Source organism: Gossypium hirsutum, chromosome A03 (genome assembly GCF_007990345.1).
Source record: "Gossypium hirsutum isolate 1008001.06 chromosome A03, Gossypium_hirsutum_v2.1, whole genome shotgun sequence".
In the NCBI taxonomy this organism is placed as follows: domain Eukaryota; kingdom Viridiplantae; phylum Streptophyta; class Magnoliopsida; order Malvales; family Malvaceae; genus Gossypium; species Gossypium hirsutum.
In genome coordinates, this window is record NC_053426.1 from 100973281 (window position 1) to 100983444 (window position 10164).

The 10164-nt window shown below is 39.1% G+C and overlaps 1 non-coding gene across 1 annotated transcript; it reads right to left on the reverse strand.

Annotated features, from left to right (window-relative positions):
- Positions 1-9798: 9798 nt before the first annotated feature.
- Positions 9799-9905, reverse strand: LOC121227801 (small nucleolar RNA R71). Its single transcript, XR_005925323.1, has one exon. It is a non-coding gene; the product is annotated as a small nucleolar RNA R71 (small nucleolar RNA).
- Between the last annotated feature and the right edge of the window lie 259 nt (positions 9906-10164).

The window sequence follows — 10164 nt, forward strand, 5'->3', positions numbered from 1 at the left end:
ATAATAGGCAGAATCACGTAGCAAGGAGATAGTACACTTTAGGCACTCATCGGGTGTGCAAGATAGCTCATCGAGTACCCGGAGAGTGTTGTCCAACCAAAATTCAGCTTGCTCGGCATCATCGCTGTCCGTAGCTTTAAATTCAGTAGCCCCGTGTTTTCAAATTCTGTCAACTGGGGGTTTATTTGACCTTATTTGGTCAGTTGCCGGAGGTATTGTAGGTGCGGGGGTGGCATTAGTCGGGAATGGAGGTTGTGGAACAGCCGTATTAGTTCGAATGTATTGGTTGAACCAATCATTCATCACGCTATAAAAAGCATGTCTAGCTTCATCATTCGGATTGCTAGCAATAGGTTGAGAGTCCGCCGGCGCTGTCCCTTGTGCGGGAGCAGGCGCTACACTCTCAAGATCATCAGCTACCACTCGGTCGGGATCGGGATCCATTACTATAAATAACCACATTTTCAATTGTCAGAAATCACCACACTATCAAATAATCACATAATGGCATGTATAGCTAGACCCAAACGTAGTACGGTAGTCCTAGAATCGACTAAACCGTAGCTCTGATACCAATAAAATTGTAACACCTCGTACCCGAGACCCTTGCTGGAGTCGGACACGAGGGGTTAACAGACTTAATTCCCTTATTTTTACAGTCCATTTTAAAAATTTCCAGACTAGCTGGCTAACTGCATCACTGTCACCTTAAAAATCATATCTTGAGTTCCAAAACTCGAAAATCAGTTTCGTAAATTTTCCCTGAAACTAGACTCATATATATATCTACAAAATGTTTTCTAGAATTTTTGGTCGGGCCAATTAGTACAGTTTATTAGTTAAAGTCTCCCCTGTCACAGGGTTCGACTGCTCTGACCTTCATGCATTACGACTTATATATCTCCCTGTACAGGGCTTCAATACTTATGCTGTTTGTTTCTAATGAAACTAGACTCAAAAAGGAATCTATAAATATATGGAATGACTTCTAATTATCTATGGTTAATTTATAATGAATTTCCAAAGTCAGATCAGGGGATCCAGAAATCGCTCCGGCCCTGTCCCACGAAAATTTAGATATCTCTTTAAATCCGACTCATATGACCGTTTCGTTTCTTCCATATGAAAGTAGATTAATCAAGGTTCGATTACATAATTTATTAACTATTTAACTCCATTCCTACTATTTTTAGTGATTTTTCAAATTCACACCGTTGCTGCTGTCAGCATCTGTCTTTAGGGTAGACTTTACCTATTACATAGTTTCCATGATTTAACTAACCCTTTTAGCATATATTGCACAAAATATGATTGTGATTAACCATTCCAACGGCCAATCATTTCCAAGCATATCCACACCTCTCAATAACCATATACATACAAGATGATTATAACATTATGCTCAAAATATATATATAAGCCATTTTCGCATGGCTATCCAAATTTGTACAATACCGAAAGGTACATGACCAACATCAAAAGGGTAGTCCTATACATGCCATTTCAAAGTTCAACCAAAAGTGTACCAAAAGGGACATTGATAGTGTGGACGACTTCGACTTCAAAAATCCCAAGTCCGATAGCTGACGAACCAAAACCTATAAAATAGAGATTCAAAGAAACGGAGTAAGCATTTAATGCTTTGTAAGTTTTGAGCCATGAAATTAGACACAACTAAAGTGTAGCATTCATATGGCTAAACGGATAATTTCATATGCACAAATTCTAAATATCATACTTACTTCACATTACCAACCCTTATATTCATACACAAAAGATCAACTTAGCCAAAGGCCGGTAGCTCATTTATCGACTGAGCGAATACTATTTGTAAGGGATCAACTAATTCAATGCATATACGAAACATACCTCATCGCTGGGATTTTACGAGCGTATTAATTGAAACTATTACAGCAAGGTCGCTCATTCCCAAGCCAAGTACCTTCGGGATTTACCCGGATATAGCTGCTCGCTCGAATACCTTCGGGACATAGCCCATAAATAGTAACTCGCACCAATGCCTTCGAGACTTAGCCCGGATATAGTAACTCGCACCAATACCTTCGAGACTTAGCCCGGATATAGTAACTCACACAAATGCCTTCGGGACTTAGCCCAGATATAGTAGCTCGCACAAATGCCTTCGGGACTTAGCCCGGAACTAGTCACTAGCGCAAATGCCTTCGGGACTTAGCCCGGTTATCATCCAAATATTCATGCACATATCAATAAATCATGACACATCTATATTTCATTTTCATAATTAGAGTTCAAACACAAGTCACGTATTAAGCAATCCCATTTTCGGCTCGCTAGCCGCATACAAACAGCATGGTTTAGTTTGCTTTATGACACGATCTCTATGCACATACGGCTACCCGTCATACGCATAGACTAATTTACTCAACCTATAATTCAAGTAGAATCATCATATCACCGTATATTTGTTATGCTCATACGTCATGACTTAATCAAATCGTAAACTAAGTCCCGTTACTCGAAAACTTACCTCGGATGTTGTCGAACGATTTTGATGGCTATTCGACCACTTTTTCCTTCCCTTTATCTGATTTAGTTCCCCTTTACTCTTGAGCTTAATTTAACAAATAAATTGATTTAATCATTTGAGCATCGAAAAGAGGAACTCAAGGTACTTAGCCCATATATATACACATTAGACGTTAAAGTCACATACATATGAAATCATGAATCAACTCAACATATTAACCCACACTCCCTTTTAGCCGATTGTCTAAGCCAAGATAAAAGCATCAATATGCTTGCCTCTAACCGAATACATGCAACACCAATCTTCTTCCTATGGCCGAATATGCATGTCTATGTTGAGGCCAATTATATACTTAATACCACATATAAATGACATACATTTTACTAACTAATGCATTACATATTATAACTCAATACGCATCCATCATTTACTCCATAACTGAAACACCACCATATATAAATATATACCTTGAGATAATATATATGTCATACCAATACATCATGTGCAAATATATATATATGTGTGTAAGAGCCGAATCACAAAGTTGATTATAACCATCTCATATATTTTCATCATATACTCGAATGCACAAATACATTATAATAACTTCCAACTCAATTCATGTTACAAATTTATACTTCACAAGAATAAATCATTAACCAAATATAAACATATATCCAAAACACAAATCTTACCTACCATGTAATAAGCATATCAAAATAAACTCTTTCTACGTTCGAATATAACCTAATATCATTTAATACCAAATCATGTATAACACCTCAACCAAATATAATAACCAAATTCAGATGTATATTTTATTTTTACATGAAGCATAGCCGAATCATTTTAACCATGAGTCACATAACAAGCATAAATCATACTTATGGCTATACCATGGCCGATTGCTTCATGAAGTTGCTAAGACCTACTTTTTCAAATTCTCACACACACTCTATCATCTTCATACCTCATCAACACAACATCAAACATCAACCAAGAAGACAACACCCATGGCCGAGTATCATCTCCCTCACATAGCAAAGATTTAAACCATGGGCTAGGTAGGACTCAAGCTAACAACAAAAAATATACATGAATCTCATGGAGCAACATCAAACATACCTTAGCCTAGTTACATGCATGGCCGAACCTCTTCAACCTTTCTTCTTCCTTTCTCCTTAAAATTTTCGGCCAAAGATGTTAAAGGATGGACATTTTTTTCATCATTTTCCTTTTTCCATTTCTTTATTACTAACTTTTTATTTTATTGTTTCCTACATGCCACATTAACACAAAGTGTTTATAATATGGTTAATCCCATAGCATGGCCGGCCATTTGCTCAACTTTTGGGTATTTTGACATGCAAGGACAACATTTTCTAACATTCATCAATAGGCCACTTTAACATTTGCCTAGCACATTTCTAAATTTTCTCACATAAGTCCTATTTACCTAAATTCACCTACAATTAACAAAATTCAAATATGAAATTTTTCACACATGCATATATACATATAATAAGCATCAAATAGGACAGTTAATTATTTTTATGACTCGGTTTTGTGGTCCCGAAACCACTTCCTGACTAGGGTCACATTAGGGCTGTCACAGTAGGTTCCTCAGCACTTTTCGATCATCCTTATGCTTAGCATGGTCGAGATGCCTTGTGAAAACATTTGGCCAATGAGGGTCAAGGATGATTCTTGGGCCGCAGTGTTGAGGAGCCTGAAGTGTCGAGCCAACCGTGTAACATAAGGGGCAATGGAGATAACCCTCTTCCTATGTCGCTCCATTTGGTGCTGAATGACGAGGGCAATGAAATAAGCAAGGTTTATGACGTGCCTGTGTGACATACGCCATAAAAATTAGGCATCATGAGTGTTGACGATGCCAGTGCTCTCTCGCCTTCCTGTTGACGTGTGAGCCAAAATGGCGTGTAGGTACCTCAGAGATGGAAGGAGAGCCGATGCCTTGGAGCGGCTAGGATTGTAGGTGGCCGGACCTGGTACTAGTGCATCCTAGCACCGTGAAAGAGAACGATGGATGTGGCGATTAAAAGCATGTAAGTCATTGTTCTCCTTCAACTCCTCCATATATAAGCCCAGTAAAGTACCGAATTCTGGGACGCTTAGCTGGCGGACTAATCCGCTTAGGTGAAATTGGATCCTACTGGGGTCATCGTAGTTCGTCATTACGGTCTGAAGATGAAACGTTGAGCATAGTTCCATCGTGAGCTTGAGATATGTTGGCTCGATGATCCCAAAGAAAAGATCCCAAAGGCCAGTGGTTAGGAGGGCCCGAATCGCATCAGCCAACTAGACTTGTTCTACTACAGCCAAGTCGATGCAGCGGCCCGTAATTAAAGGTCAGGCCTGGAGTATTTGGAAAAGTTCTTCTTGAGACCCAATGGGGAATTGCAGGAAAGGGCGACGAATTTGCGCTGTAGGACCCGAGGAGGATGACTCTCCCTTCCTTTTCTTTGAAGCAGGGATGACGGCCTTTTTACCATATGAAGACGACATTGTATACCTACAATATAAAGGATAATAATAATAGGTAAACAAATTTGAAAAGGAAAAAGCCATGAATTTGAAGTAACAATTTCAGCCAAAACTACTAATACTAACCAAACTCAACCAAAAAAAATCAATTTGATAGCATAATTTTGTGACATTAACATGGTAATAGCATGAGAATGAGCATAGTAATGGCATAGGTATGAAAATAAAATGAGGCTTTCTTAATAACTCGATTCAACATGAAATGTATGATAAATAACCTAAGAATGCAAATTAAATGATAGAATAATGAGCAAAAATGAAAATAGTACGAGAGAAATGAAGAGTATTTTGATAATAAGTATTAGAAATAAGTAAAATAAAAGTGAAAAGAGTAAACAAACGCTAAAGGAGACAGATTGGGCGTCAAAAATGAAGTTGAAAGCGGTGCATGGGCGTGGCAGGAAGGTCGTGTGCACTTATAGCGGCTAAGGTTAGGGATTTTGGATGAAGAAGATGATGAATAGTGAAGGGTATTTATAGATTTTGGGACACACGGCCGGGGGCGCGCCCGTGTTCCCCAATTTTCCCCGTGTGATTCGCGAATTTTAAATTTCGGCGCGTCTGACAATTGGCCCATGCCCGTGTACCTTGGGCGTGTTAGTTCACACGGTCATTTCACACGACCGTGTCTGGCTTTGTTCGCTTCTCCCACGCTTGTGTATGTAGGCCCAAGCCTGTGTTGTTTTGGCAAGTTCGCCCACAGTTGCTTGGCACGGGCATGTCTAACGCTCGGGCTAATTTGACAAGTTCGGGCACGGTTTCAAGGCCCGGGCGTGTCGCACGCCCGTGTTTTTTTGGCAAGTTTGTCCACGACCATGCCGCACGGCTATGGCGATTTATCGTAGCCAGTACTTGGGGAAAATCTTTGCCCTGCTTCTACACGGTCCTACGTACGCCCGTGTGCTTGGCCGTGTCTATGTGGTAAACCTGTATTCAAGAGCTCCGTTTGTAAGTTAGGTGTTAAACACTAAAATTTAAAGAAGTTAATACAGTTAGTGCTCGGTTTGCCTCCTGAGAAACGCTTATTTATAGTCTAAGTTCGACTTACCTCTCCATTGAATGGTCATGGTGGTTCGAGGAGCTTATACTCCTCATTCCTGCTATCATTCTCATCAAAATAAGGTTTTAGACGGGTGTTGTTTACCTTAAAATTGCCGAACTTGGGATGACTTACTTTGGTTGTACCAAATGGAAAAATGCCAAGTACCGTAAGAGGGATTTCTTTATTTGGTTTGGTAGTGACAATGTGAGGATCTGCGGCATCTAATGAAACTTTATCTCCAACCTTAAGTTGATTTGGGAAGGTATTGAGCTCGTTCTGACGTAGTTTTGGTTTATCGTGGGTTCTCGGTTTATGCGTCCGCCATTCATCTAGCTCCTCAATTTGTAGCCTTCGATCTTCATGAATAGGTCCTTTACTATTGCTTGAGAATGACTCATGTACTTCTTTCAGACTCATTTCCTGCAAAGTAGGTTGCACTATATTGTCAGTTTTAGTAGAATGGTTTAGACGATCACCTTCAATTTCTGATGTGTTTCTAGAATTGCGAGCTTGTAGGGTGATTGTTTTGTCTCCCACACGAAGTGTGAGCTCACCTATGCCAACATAAATAATCGTTTTAGTAGTTGCTAAAAAGGGCCTTCCTAAAATTAAAGGAGTGCTGCTATCCTCCTCTATGTCTAGAACAATGAAGCCAACGGGAAATATAAATTTATCGTTTTTAACTAGCACATCTTCAGTAATACCCCTAGGAAATCTTATAGTTTTATCTGATAATTGAATGTTCATCCTAGTCTGTTTGGGTTTCCCAATACCTAATTGTTTTAACATTTTGTAGGGCATGACGTTAATACTAGCCCCTAAATCAGCTAATGCATTATTAACATCTAAACTTCCAATTAAGCAAGGAATTGTAAAACTCCCTGGATCTTTTAATTTGTTGGGTAGCTTATTCTGTAGAAAAGCTGAGCAAACTGCGTTTAGCTCCACATGCGAATGCCCAACTTTCGCTTATTTGCTAAAAGATCCTTTAAAAATTTTATTGCGTTTGGCATTTGTGATAGAGCTTCGATAAACGGTAAGTTAATGTGTAATTTTTTTAAGAGTTTAAGGAGTTTACCAAATTGTTCATCTGAGCGATCTTTCCTTGTCGCGTTGGGGTATGACACGCGAGGTTTGTATTCTATACTTACCGATTTCTTCTCATTGTGGTCTTCCTCACCTTTACCTTTGCTTATCTTAGTTTCTTACCTTGGTTCTAGTTCAAGTGTGACTAACCCTTCCTCATCTTGACTAGTAATCGCATTGAGTTGCTCCCTTGGGTTAGATTTTGTATTGCTTGGCAAGCTACCTTGTGGTCGTTCAGAAATCAACTTGGCAAGCTGTCCAATCTGAGTTTCGAGCCCTTGGATCGATGCTTGTTGATTTTTGAGTGCTGTCTCAGTATTCTGAAAACAAGTTTCTGACGCCGAGATGAATTTGGTTAGCATCTCCTCAAGTTTCGGCTTCTTTTCTTGCTGGTAAGGTGGTTGTTGAAAGCTCGGAGGATGTTGTGGCCTTTGATTTCCTTGACCGTACCACAAGAAATTGGGATGGTTCCTCCAACCTGCATTATAAATGTTACTATATGGGTTATTTTGGGATCTAGAGTTATTGTTACCCATATATTGGACTTGTTCCTCATCGATGCTAGGGTTGAAGGGTTGATATTCTGTGCATGCTCCTCCTCCATTCGAATCGTACCTTATCACTGGATGTAACTGAGTAGAACCACACAAACCGTCAATCTTTTTATTTAAGAGTTCTACTTGGTTAGATAGCATAGTAACCATGATAAACACCAAATTATACATATTTTGACCCTAAATACTTCGCATATTTATGGATTTTTATCACTAGATTTGTGGATTTTGGTGCTTTTAATCCGGTTATGTCATGTTTTGTACTCAGGAGACCACCAAGAGTCAAAAGGAGCCAAAATGAGCCAAAAAGGGATAAAACGGACCAAATCGAGAAGATGACACGGCCTAAGCCTTGCCACACGGGCAGCTCATACGCCTGTGTCTTTCGAGGGTGTCGACCAAGGCTTTCACGATTCACACGGCCTGGCCATTGACCCACACGGCCGTGTGGAATTTAACAGATCGAACACGGCCTGGCAATCACGTCACACGGTCGTGGCACACGAGCGTGTCCCTTTTTCAAAGAGTTGTGTTTTACACGAAAAAGGATGCTTAGGGAGGAAGAAAGCCAATCCAAAGCTTATATAAACACCCTAAGTATGACTTAGTAAGGGGGCCCTCTCTCCAAGACTGAAGATCTCTCTCAAAATTCCTTCAGGGGTTTTAGAGTTTTCTTTATGTTTTGTTATTTTCATACTTTTCAGATGTACTCTTATTTTATTATGAACTAAACCCCTTAGATACCTAAAAGGGTTGAAACCTGTGATGGATCTTGTTATTATTATCTGAACTGTATGATAAATACTTGATTTGTTCTTAATTATGTGTTTTAATGCTTGAGTTAATATTCCGAGTATTAATTCATGATTTGATGTGCGTCCCTGTCTAAGAGTAGATTTGGCATAATTAAGAAGAGTTGATCGAACGCCTAGAAATAGGGTTACGAGATTTTGCCGGATTAGGGTGAAACCGAATTTGAGAGTCCATAGACCGATTTACTGCTTCCCTAGGGGTTTTAATTAAGAAAGAAATTTGGATTAATTCAACTGAGGGTTAGGTGTTATTAGTCTCGAAAGAGATAATAATTTAGGTTAGGGAGTTTTACGGATCAAGTCAAGTGAATAAATCGTCTGGTTCAGAGTCAGAGAAGAAGTGAAATCTAGGTAGATTCCTCCTTGGGTGTCGTCTTTATCAATTACTTTTCTTCAAGTCTTTTTCCAAATTTTCTATTTGCTTTAGTTTAATTAGTTAATTAGTTTAATAAACAACCCCTCCTTATTTCTAGGTTAAATAATAAAAAGATAGTTATTACTAGTACTTTTGGTTACCTTAGGTATGATATCCCGGTCTTGCCATTACTATACTATTGTTCGATAGGTGCGCTTGCCTTTTCGTCGTGATAATAGTTAGTTTAGGTTTGATCTTCATTATAAATTTTTATTACTTGTTACGAATCACGCGATCAAGTTTATGACTAGAAGAAACCCGTCGGGACCATTACTTTTTAACGAAGAAATCGATCATACAGTTCGTAGAAATCAAAGAGAGATAAGACGCAGCTTACGATACACAGAGAACGAGCAAGAAGACGATACTCAACTCCCAACCGACGAGATGGCTGAAAACTAAGGCAATCAACTACCTCTGCAATTGTGGCTAATCAAAATCCTACCCCACGTACTATGTATGATTATGTTAAACCTTCTCTAACAGGAACTGAATCTAGCATAGTTAGACCTACTGTAAATGCAAATACTTTTGAATTAAAACCTAACACTATTCAAATGATACAGCAGTTTGCTCAGTTTGATGGTTTGCAGGATGAAGATCCCAACGCTCACTTAGCAAATTTCCTAGAATTTTACGATACATTCAAAATCAATGGCGTTTCTGATTATGCCATTCGTCTTTGGTTATGTCCTTTTTCATTGAGGAACAAAGCTAAACAGTGGTTGAACTCATTACCACGAGGGTCAATTAGTACTTGGGAACAAATGACCGAGAAATTTTTACTAAAATATTTTTCGCCAGCTAAAATGGCTAAATTACGAAATGATATCTCTTCTTTTGTGTAGATGGATTTAGAAACACTTTACGATGCACGAGAGAGATACAAGGACTTACTGAGAAGGTGCCCTCACCGTGAGTTACCACTTTGGCTGCAAGTACAAACATTCCACAATGGTCTGAGTCCCTCGACTCAGCAAATGGTTGACGCAGCTACTGGCGAAACCATCAACAACAAAACACCTGAAGAGGCTTATGAATTCATTGAAGAAATGTCACTGAATAACTATCAGTGGCAAGTCATGAGGACTAAGCCAACAAAAATGGCCGGCGTTTATAATGTCGACTTAGTTACTATGCTGTCAAATCAGGTAGAACTTCTCAATAAAAAAATTGATGGT